General features: G+C 42.7%; 1 long non-coding RNA gene and 1 pseudogene across 4 annotated transcripts in view; both read left to right on the top strand.

The window, feature by feature from the left end:
* LOC139361552 (uncharacterized) overlaps positions 1–10,450 on the top strand; it is a 41,303-nt gene extending 30,853 nt beyond the window's left edge. For all 4 annotated transcript variants that reach the window (XR_011619113.1, XR_011619115.1, XR_011619114.1 and 1 more), the window contains 3 exons: positions 7,944–8,031; positions 9,650–9,735; positions 10,155–10,450. This is a non-coding gene — a long non-coding RNA (uncharacterized lncRNA). The remainder of the gene's footprint in view (positions 1–7,943; positions 8,032–9,649; positions 9,736–10,154) is intronic.
* LOC139361549 (BCL2/adenovirus E1B 19 kDa protein-interacting protein 3-like) lies at positions 2,534–5,999 on the top strand (annotated as a pseudogene).
* Positions 10,451–11,923: the final 1,473 nt, after the last annotated feature.

Here is an 11,923-nt window from a genome sequence, read left to right as displayed (position 1 = left end):
TCACAGGTTTCTTCGGAAAACTCACACCTGAATCTTGAGACTATGACTTTAAAAGCATCAGCACAATCCACTCACCTGCTGTCACCACAACAGGCAGAAGGACCTAGATGTTCAGAAAAAGCCCACCCCTTCTGTCTTTTATAACACAAGAGATTTGAGAACAATGAGGTCCTCCTCAAAGATCAAAATGTCAGTTTCTCTTTTCTTGCCCTCAGGTGCCTTCACCTAGCACAGAGCCAGAAATTTCTGCTGCAGCAATGGGAATATGTGCTGCACTGACTTGACCCTACCAAACCCAAGGAGAGCAGGCCCTATGACCACTTTCTGGAGCAAAGGTTGAACTCAACTCTCATGATGTATCTTGAAACCCTTGTGCTTGACCCTGGCCTCACCTCAGAGTTACATGAGGCATTTAATTAAAACAACATGGATGCTTCCACCCAGACCAAAAGACAGCCTCTGAGGGAGGGCACAAGGCAAGAGGTTTCTTCAAACTGGCCGTGTGATCCTAATTAGAAGCTCGGGCTGAGAACCACTTTGCCAAGCATTGTCTTTCCAGCTTCACTGTGCATATAAATCATTTGGTAATCTTAGCCCCATCATACGTAATGTGATTCTGCAGGTTTTGAAAGGGTCTATGAATGGTCCCCTGTCAATGCTGATGTTGTTCCCCCTGGACCTATTAGCAGCACTCAGCTGAAGAAAGTAGGCACAGCACAGAGACCCTTACACCCAGCACTGTTGTCACAAGTACATATGATCCAAATGAAGACAACAAATCTCCATCGTGAAAGATCACATTCTTTGATGGCATTTTAAGGTTCACAGACGGAGGCAAAAACAGCAATGTCTGAGCAAGTCTGCATTTGGAAAATAACACGTACAGATTCACTAATGCAATGCTTATTAAGCAGATGATATGTGCCCAGAAGTATGTTAAGGAGCACTGTTCTGGGAATCCACATTATGTGACTTAATCCTCATAACAGCCTGGGAGTTGGGTATTAAGTGTTCAATAATTTCTAGGATTTAGATGAAGGACCCAGCATTTTTATTTCTTCTTCTGTTTCCTCATCATTGATTTTGAAAAGAAAATATATAGAATGAAAGATAAATATAGACCATAGGAATATAGAAAGGAAGGGTAAAGTGTAGTTCAGAGAGATTTCTCATTGTTATGTTTGTGTTTACTTTCTTGTGACTTGTGGAGCAATTACTGGATCTGCAGAAATAGAACATAAGTTGCTGGGTGGGATGTCTCTACAAGCCCTGGCTTCAATGAAAAAGAAAGAAATTAAGGCTCCAAAATATACAGTAAATTGATTCCATTTATCTACTTTTGAGTTTCAGGAAACTTTGAGCACAAGTTCTGGAGAGGCAGCAGGAGCCACCACCCAAAACTCTGATCTCCTCTGTTTTGTGAGGAGAGATTCCAGAACTAGATGAGGCCCAGAAGAGGGTGAATCTGGACAGGGCTGGGGCAAGGAGAGGGTCCTATGTAGAATTATGTTCTCAAAGCTCCCGGGGTATTTCCAGTTCTCTTTCCTAAGCCTAAGAGTTTGTGTAATTTTAATCTATTTTAGCTACCTCTTTGTCTATTTTATAACATATAATACCAAGAAATTTAACCAAAGCCCTTAGGGTTCTCTAGGACAATTTTACTAAAAGCTAAATATGTGTTCTTAGCAAGAACACATAAAAAACACTAGAAATAGCAACAACAACCATCACAACTCTTCTGTGTATGAATAGCCCTTCAGGTGGTGACATCAGAAGTCACAACAGCATAAGGGATGTGGTGCCAATGAAGCCCAAGTCCCCTGCACACCTCCCTTCATTGTACTGACCACATGGTGCTGAATTCTACCATTTATCTGGTTGCTCCAGACTGAAAGTTCCTAGATGGTAGGGACCATAACTGCTTCACCTGTTTTTCTCATGGCATATGAGGTGGAGGCAATTGGTTTATCAGTTTGAGTCTCCAGACCTCCTCCTTGTTTTTCACCCAAATACCAAGAAACTGGAGAAACTCTCCTCCGGATACCAACCAAGGAGCTTCCTTCCATGAGGAGAGAAACAAACACTGGGTGCCTCACTTATCTTACTCTGAGATGGAACCAGAATTAGACACTCTTGTCAGCCTGGTCCAAGTCTGCACAGGACATCCTCAAATGTCCCACAGACACACAGGTCATTGTGAGACGGTTCCCAGTGACCCTGAGATTACAGCCACATGGTGATCCAGGCAAGAGAGACTTAACCTGACTCTAAACAGAAAATCGAATTGTCCTGGTGGAGCTCCAGAACTTGGATCCAGATGTGGTATCACCCATCCTAATTAGCTAGTTCTTAGGAAAGAGGAAGGACAAGAATACTGTACTCTAGTATCACATTTTACAGGAAGATGTAGTTGTGGTCATAGCTCTAATTATTATATGGCATTGACCTCTCACTGCTAAGATGTGATGAAAAAAAAGAGTCAAACTCTGTAAAACATTTGAATAGATTTACTCTGAGCAAAATTAGAGTGACCATGGCCCACGACACAGCCCTCAGGAGACCTGGAGAACATGTGCCCAAGGTTGTCTTGGTGAAGCTTGGTTTTGCATATTTTAGAGAGACATGAGACATTAATCAAATACATATAAGATATACATTGGGCCAGCCCATAAGCACACGAGAACTCAAAACTGGAGCTTTCATGTTACAGGTAGATTTAACAGTTTTCTGATTGGTAATTGGTTGAAAGAGTTATTATCAATATAAAGGAATGTCTGGGTCATGATAAGGGGTTGTGCAGACCACAGATTTATAATGCAGATGAAGCCTCCAGGTCACAGGCTTCAAAACTAATAGAGTATAAATGTTTCTTATAAGACTAAAGGTCTGTGTTGATGTTAACTTTGGTTGGCTTTTCCCAAATTCCAAAGGGAAGAGGTCATAACGAAGCATGTCTAACCCCCAATTCCTGTCATAGCCTGAGCTAATCTTTCACGTTCACTTTGGAATGCCCTGGCCAAGAGGAAGGGTCCATTCAGATGGTTGGGAAGGCCTCAGAATTTTAATTTTGGTTTAACGATGCTTGTTTATACTGACAGATTCTGCCATCAGATTTTATATACATCAGAAGCCCCTCGCTTATCTGCAGCAAGTCACTGGACAAGATCTGGAAAGCTCAAAGGGACACATTCTGAAAGGGGGACTTTAAGATGTCAATGTTGACCTCACTATGAAGAAAATGTCTCCTGTGGGTTTTCTGTACATTCTCAATCTTTAGTCTAGCCCTGTTTTGTAAATCCCAGATGGTGGCCAGTTCTTACGTGCAGGTTCTAGGTAGGATCCACCTGTTTCTGCATTCTTGGGTGTTACAGCAAGCAGAGTAAAACCAAAGGAAAGATCCACTCAAAGAGACTGCACCCTCTAAATAGTATGTTGACTGAAAAGGAAAAAAGCAGCCAGGTGCGGTGGCTCACACCTATAATCCTAGCACTTTAGGAGGCAGAGGCAGGCAGATCATGAGGTCAGGAGATCGAGACCATCCTGACTAACACGGTGAAACCCCATCTCTACTAAAAATACAAAATATTAACCAGGCATGGTGGCACACGCCTGTAGTCCCAGCTACTCAGGAGGCTGAGGCAAGAGAATCACTTGAACCTGGGAGGCAGAGGTTGCAGTGAGCCAAGATCGTGCCACTGCACTCCAGCCTGGGCACCAGAGCAAAACTCCACCTCAAAAAGAAAAAAAAGGAGAGAGAGAGAGAGAGAAAGGAAGGAAGGAAGGAAGAAAAGAGGAAAGGAAGAAAGGAGGAAAGAAGAAAAGGAGGAAAGGAGGAAAGGAAGAAAGGAAGAAAGAAAAGAGGAAAAAACTGAGGCAACATTCATAGAAGTAGAGTTTTGGGTCAAGCTTGAGGATTGCAACCTGGGAGCATAGATTCAAGCTGCCCTCAATACACACTTCAATTAGCAGCAGTTACAAGTGGATTTGTAAAGGCAAAAGTAAAGGACAAGTAGTGGGCTGATACAGAGTTGTTTGTGAGGAATTCTTACTGATTTACAGAAATAACATTACTGATTGGCTATATATTGTTAAGCTATCGGGTGTGGGGTGTAGTGTCCAGTGTGGGATTATTAGGTTAATGTACAGCTAGGTGTGGCAATAGCAACCAGTTTCAAGAGATGAATGCATAGCTCAAGGCAGTACGACATGATTGTGGCCTCATCTTAGCATCTCTCTGGGCCTAAAATTTGAATTCCTCAAATAAAAGTTTTTCTCTTTTCTCAAATCTCAAGATCTGGAATCAGAATTCAGAGCATAGTTTTAGGTCTTGGGTAGAAAAGCAGCAGGTGTTATTTGCACATGTGTGGGCATTTGGACAAGAAGAGAAAGGAGAAAGTTGAGATTCTTCTCCTATCAATGCACATGGGTTATCCTGACTGTTTCTGGGCCGTGTGGCCTCTGGATCAGTTTCAGGTCTGATGATACTGGGGTCACTGAAAGAGGTGGAATGGTTGATCACTGCCCTGTGGAGTTTGTAGAAATATGGTCTAAAAACTCTCTAGAAGTGACTTTAGAGGACTATAGATCCCAAATAGGCAGAGACACCATTCTGCCTGTGTACTGTGGGGGCAGCATGCACTTTGTAGCACAGTTGTGGATTGGCTGGAAGCCTGACAGGGAAAGGCCCCTCCAGTGAGAAGTGTGGTGGGAACTTTATATGTTTATATCATGTCTGGCAATTCTAGACAGTGTTTGGAGAATATAATTAAAAGCAAAATTGGGGAAACCCCAGAAAAGCTCCACAATAATAGAACAGAAAAAAAGCTATTGTATCACACAGTTAAACCGGAATGTGACTGGCTCATTGAAAGGCAATCTGCTTAGGAGAGTGCAAAAATAGAAACAAGGTCACCATCATTAGTCCACAAGTGGAGGACCTGACAGCACCATTTGTCATACATAGTTCACCCTAAATTTACCTGGTAATGGGGGGTGGGTATCTGTGTATGCTAGTTGGCCATATTCAAAAAATAATAAACTTCATCATTATGACAGGAAGTAGTTTTGCAACTTGGAGCCTGATGCCTGCAGAAGGTAGCCTCCCACTCTGCTACAGGTACTATTGAACAGTTTGCTATCTTCTTGGCTATTTATACATCAAAGCAATGGGTACCTACTCCGTGAGCGCTGGCCTGCAGTACTCCTGCTTGCCCGCTCCTGGCAGCCTGTGTCCTCTCTTGACCTCTATTATCTGCCACTGAGGCACAGTCCACAGCCCACAGCAGGCAGCCCATATCCCATGTGAACCCCAACTGTCACAGCTGCACCCCAGTGCTACATCATAGAGTGGGGTCCCTGAGCTGCAGGAGAAGAGGCTGAAGGGCTCCTGGGCAGAATTGTATTTTCTCAATAATGGAAACAGGAGAGTTTCAGCCTCGGTTTCTGTTTATATGGCTGACAAAGGAAAAAACTGCTGGATTCCCAGCATGAGTCTGGATAGAGCAGCTCCAAGGGTTGTCACTGTGACAGCCCACCTCTCAAAGGCACCAAGAGACACTAAGAGGTCTTCTGAAACAGATACCCAAAGGATTGGAGAGAAAAACAGCTCTCAGTCTGAGGAAGATTGTATTGAGAAAAGAAAGAAGTTGAAAGCATCTTAAAGAAAAACTTAGGTTAGATATGAGATTAGTCACGTTGGCCAGAAAATATTCCCTGAAGCAGTTCCCCTTTAAACACTCCAAGTGCACAGCTGCTCTCAGCATGAGAAACTAGTGTTATGAACAAAGGGAAATTATTCTCAGCAGAATGTCTTAAAGTTTTTCTTCCATCTATGCTGATCTCTCATCTGCTGGCCATTGGATTGGGCATCTACATTGAAACACATCTGACAACCCCCACCAGCACTTTCTGATGAAGAACTGGAAGCCGACTTTGTTCATCTAGATGAGTAGATCTGAGCTTGCAACAATGCCAGCTGACGAGCTGTTATGATCCGTGGGTGGCTGCATCACCTGTATCTATTTGTTCTGTAATAGCTGCATTCCTACTTTAGTAAAATAGAAGAATAGACTCCAAAATCTTGCTGACATATAATTATACCTATGGGATCAATTAAGCAGTATGTCAGACTAATATCTACTGTAACAATGAGGTAGTGAATTTTCTTTAGACAATAGATATAAATAACTATAAATATTTAACAGACTAGTCTTAATCTATGCTGTATTTTCTAAAATTATCTGTAACCTTAAGTTAAAATGCTTTATATTTCAAAACAATAAGCAATAATGATATTAAAATTACTATAATTTTAATATCAGGGGTTTGTCCAAAATAAATATTGTGACCTTATATTCACACTATTGTATGAAATACTATTTAATTTACATGGGTGCAGTTGTCTACTAAAGACTACACAAAACTGTGCAAACTGATCTTATGTAATAAACAGAAACAAAGGTACAGCTATGCATTCCACTGTTCGATTCATACACTAAACTCTTCTTGCTTTTGCAATGTAAGTACTACAGTCTCCAAATACTAAGTCATCACCTTAGATGATCAGTTTTCTGTCAAAGGAAAGATACTCAGTGGCTTTTACTCTTCATCACTCTGTATTGCTGAATTTAATCCTATTCTTTGTGCTCAAGTTTTGTGTGCTTTTAAAATGAGTTTATCCTAAACAAATCCATGTCTACTTTAAAAGATAGAAAATAGAAAAATAAAAATAAAATGAGCTTTGCCAAATCAGAAATAGAACAAAGCCATGGTTCTCAGGTCCTAAAGAAAATCCTGAGTCAAAAAAGAATGACAAAAGGTTGATTTAGCTGTTAAAATAATTTTCATATATTTAAAAAAGCAGAAAAAATACATATAAATGCTTTAAGAAAAGGAAAAAGAACAAAATCTCTTCCCTTACTTTCAAAGATTAATCCTCTTATTTCTGACTCGCATTTTCACCTTCAGTGGCCAGGTCTAGGGACATGGCTCCTGGATATCTGAAATTTGGTAGGCACTGGATTCAGGTATATAAGGGGTGGTCCTGGGTACACAGTATACGCATGAAAGATGGTTTGTGAGAGGGGAAGCAGAAGAGAGAAAGATGCTATCAGAAATCCACAGGTTGGGGAGAGTGCAAGGAAGGTGGAAAGATTGGTTTGTGCTATACACAGTGGCCCACGTGGGACTATATTCTGATTTACTCCTGTGTCCATGTGGTGGATGAGATTATAATTGGGTTGTCCAGAACTCCAGTTTGGCAGAGCTAATCAGTTGCTGCTACAAATTTGGTGTCAGGGTGGAGATGTACCGGGAGTCCTCTAAGTACTTTTGTGGGTTTCTGGCAAGAAACTTAAGGAGCAAAAGTGCCATAGTACAATTCCTGAGGACGGGGCCTAGGCCTGGGAGAAGTGTGGCCACAGGAATGCGTAGTGGGTATGTTCCCTAGTGGGTGGGAATCATGCGACTGCAGCTGTGAGAGGAGAGGGCTTGTTATCAGCACTCCTTTCCTCTAAGTTCTCAGTCCCCTCTCTCCCTGGTAAGAGACCCACAAACACAGGATAATGTGCAGTGTGAAAGGCTGTGTGCAGGAGAGCAGAGATGACCTTCCCCGGACACCTGGAGTCTCAAACCCAGGCCCCTGTGATGCTCCTCTAACACCAAATCTATGGAGTTTGCTGAACACTAAGCAATTCCCCAACACCAGCTGGGTGCCAAAATTTCAATTCTGACAATATCTAGAGTCAGCACAGGCCCCACAAGTTCAGGGCTCAGTTCCACACCATCACCCTTACTGTAGATGCCAGTCACAAGCCCCGGGGCCCTGTCTATACATCTGAGCTACTGCCTCTAAACTGACAACTCCCATAATCCCCTTTCAAGTTCAGTAATTTGACAGAACTTCTCACAGAACTCAGAAAAACACTGCCCTTAATATTTACCAGTTTATGTTAACAGATTCGACTTGGGAAGAGATAAATGGAAGAGATGTATAGGACAAAGAAAAGTGGTGGGGAAAGACTCGACTCCTAGGTAATCCTGGTTAATAACTATGATTAATGACATTCCCATCCTTTGTGTCCTCCAGGAACAGCTTAATAAAAAGAAACACAACACTCTTCCAGTTATGACTTAGATGATGCTCCCTTTTTGCCTATCATATAGCCACACACACGCACTCTGAAAATTTCCATCTTTCTCTCATGAAGAATAGGCTGAACAATTTTGTCTTCAGTGGTCAAAACAAAATACTTCTTCTTTTTTTTTTTTTTTGAGATGGAGTCTCACTCTGTCATCCAGCCTGAGTACAGTGGCACAATGTCAGCTCACTGCAACCTCCATCTCCAGGTTTCAAGCAATTCTCCTGCCTCAGCCTCCTAAATAGCTGGGATTAGAGGCATGTGCCACTCCACCTGGCTAATTTTTGTACTTTTAGTAGAGACGGGGTTTCACCATGTTGGCCATGCTGGTCTCAAACTCCTGACCTCAGGTGATCCATCCCTCAGACTCCGAAAGTGTTGGGATTACAGGCGTAACCATTGCACCTGGCCCAAAACAAAATACTTCTTATATAAACATTGCTTATGTTCCTCTCCCTCTCCCAGGTCCCTGAACTTTGTCCTGTCCTTAGTCTGAGTCAACATACAACCTCGGTGTATGTACCTCCTAAGAACACACTGACTTTAGGGTGAAACATTCTCTGATCTGGAATCTGTTTTGTCATCCTCCGTTCTGACCTCCTCCAATCTTCATTCTAATCTTGTCTGTTCCTCCCTATGAAAGAAAGCCCTTGTCTGCCTAACTTTTGGGATCTGCAAAGATCTTATACTTGGCACTTCCCCCTGTTGCAATACTCCTTTGAAACTAACTTCTTCCCTAAATCCGACTTTGTTTTGTTTGGCAAACTCTAGAAACAGCCCTAGGAAAATAACAATTCCATCCTCAGAACGACCCTTTCAATCCCCTTCCACTCTAAACCCAACTGCATCTGCCTGTGGATACCTACTTTTCCAGAGCTCTGTAGCTTCTCTCAGTTTAAAACCTTCTTCCATGGTTGGAGTGACCAGACTGGGACACCTGCAGGGGCGACTCCCCAGGAGGAATTAACTGGGCCTCCAGTGAACTCCTTTTGCAGACTCAATATTGGCCTTAGCTTGGGATCACTGGGCTCAGGCTTCAACTTCCCAGTTAGGGTTACTCACTTAGTTTTAAATGAGAAAACACCAGTCTTTGAAAAATTCAACAATATTTCTCAAACACAGTGTTTATATGTAAGGGAAGGACATTTTAATGTGCTTACATTTCATACCTCAACAAGAAAAGCAGAAGCACTTATCCCTTTCAGACAATAAACACACAATTTTTCCACAACAACTCATTTAGTAAACAATTTGTTACACAAGAACACTTTTAGGGGGTGTCAAGTCCATCTCATAAAATTCAGCATTAAACTCAGAAATCAAGATAACAGACATGGGACAGAGCTATCTACTGTCACAAATTCACCCTGCAAAAAGAGGAACTGATGTTTTCATGAATCTATGCAATTCACCAATTAATCTACCACATTTTCTTATGGAAAGGTATTCAAGTCATACAATCTTAGCGGAAGACATTTTCACTACTCTTTTCCTTGATATTGTTCCCACAGCTAAGCCCTGGGATTCTATTTGAAATCACCCCCTAAACAAGAACAGACTGAGAAACTTCCTACACTCCCTCTGGAAAACAAAAAAGGTAAATCCAATATTTTTAACAATTGGAATTCCTGACTAGATATCTAATTTTTTCTCAAATCCACCTCTTTCATGCCCTTTGTAAATGTTGTCTTATCTTCCTAGTTCTACCAATAAAACAAATTTACAGTTTAAAAACTGAAGTTTAAATAAGTGAGCAAATTCTTTCAAGGTGGCAACACCAGGTGGTGGCAGTGTTGAGTGCAACACAGACCTGTGACTCATGTGAGGTCAGGCCATCCAGTGACATAGATCCTCGCATCCTGCTCACTGAAGTGCTCAGTGCCCACCCTCCCAGGGCACGAGGCACTGTGCACCAGTGGGTGAACGACCCAGGTGCATTTTACTTTGCAGGTTCTTGCACCATCTCTTTCGGATGGGTTTTCCTTGTCCTTTGATATACTTTTTTTTTCCTTTCAGAAATCTGAGAGAATCCAGAGGGCAGGAATCATTTTTCTCTTTTCTCCTCAAAACCAGCATCTGATTGGCTGACCAACAAAACATGTCTCAAGAAACGGAAGCTGGGTAAAGTGAAGACAAACTAAATGTCCCAAGGGCTTAGCTTTTTAGAGGCACCATATATATGCGAGGAGACTCGTCTAAGACCCAGGGCCTCCACTTGCTCCCTGGAGAGACTGCACTCCATACCTCTCAGGTTGTTCTCTGTGAGGAAATAACCCCGAGGCTGATACACACTACGCACTCCGGCAGACATAGCCATGATGAGTATCTTGGGCCATCCCCAGATAGTACTGAAGCCCAGAACCAGGAAAAGACAGGAGGGGGCTGAGGACACATCAACTTGTAAAGTTTCTAAAGAGAAACCTCAACCCAAAGACATTCTGATAAGAAGTTTGTGCCTACGGAAAATAAAAGGAAGAGAGGCACAGAGATTTTTTAAAGCAGTATCAGGGGATTGTTCTCTGCTTTCCTATGAAATGTTTACAGACAGAGAACAAATATCTTATAAAGTGCCATCCAATGCTTTGTGAAAAAATAATTACAATAGTGTGTCTGAAATGTACAATAAAGGACTAATAGTTGATAATCTTGTGAATTATGGAGGGAAAATTAGCATTTGGGAATGTCAGAAGGAACTGGAAATTTAGGTGTTTGTTTTTTCCCCCACCCCCCCTTTTTTTTTTCTTTTTTTGAGACACAGTCTCACACTGTTGCCCCGGCTGGAGTGCAGTGGCATGATCTCAGCTCACTGCAACCTCCGCCTTCCAGGTTCAAGCGATTTTCCTGCCTCAGCGTCCCGAGTGGCTGGGATTACATGCGCCCGCCACCACACCCGGCTATTTTTTTTTTTTTTTTGGTAGTAGAGACGGGGGTTTCACTATGTTGGCCACACTGGTATCCAATGCCTGACCTCGTGATCCACCCGCCTCAGCTCCCCAAAGTGCTGGAATTACAGGTGTGAGCCACCGCACCCGACCGGAAATTTAGTATTTTACTGCAATCCAGAGTTAGACTGGGGGAACAGGCGGCTAGACTTGAGATCCTGCTTGAGACACATTTTGAAAATGCAAGGGAAAACCATTCCCCTGAGGAGCGTTATAATAATTAAACAGCAGGCAATTAGACTGAGATAGCTCTAGTGCCCTGTGTTCCTATGTTAAAAAAATAATCTAACTCTTCTTGTAAATTACTTCCTCAGAGGGAAACAAAATTCAGGCTTAACCCACCACAAACTGCCAATTAACCTCTGATCACATAACTAGAAAATTTCCACCTCGATTGTATAGATAAGACAACTACATAACTGTCCCCAATCATTTACTGAATTGGGTTTCCATCCTCATGCACCTTATTTAAAAGCTACTCCTTCAAGCCCCTCCTGTGGACCAGAAACCATGGCTTGGTGCTGGACAATTCTTGAACTGCTCTTTGCTCCAATAAATTATTTAACATTTTTGCAGTGATGCCCTTTAAGGTTTAACAGGAGAAAGAAGGGACAGGCGACCCCGGACGATAGCTCCCCTCGCACAAGCCCCACACCCCCAATTGGAGCTCTCCCAAGGACCCTCCTGCCCACCCTCACCATCCAGGCGACCGAGTGCTGCGGACAGGGCGAGGTCACCGTGCAAGGTTGGGACAGGATGCGGGTCCCAAGGTGGGCCCAGCCGCCATCTTGAGGCCTGAGGGAACCCAGGTCCTGCCACAGGCTGTTCCAGCCACTTCCAGAC

This window comes from Macaca nemestrina, unplaced genomic scaffold (genome assembly GCF_043159975.1).
Source record: "Macaca nemestrina isolate mMacNem1 unplaced genomic scaffold, mMacNem.hap1 Scaffold_60, whole genome shotgun sequence".
NCBI lineage: Eukaryota > Metazoa > Chordata > Mammalia > Primates > Cercopithecidae > Macaca > Macaca nemestrina.
Note: the sequence above shows the minus strand (reverse complement) of the source record. Positions and strands in the feature narration are given on the sequence as shown.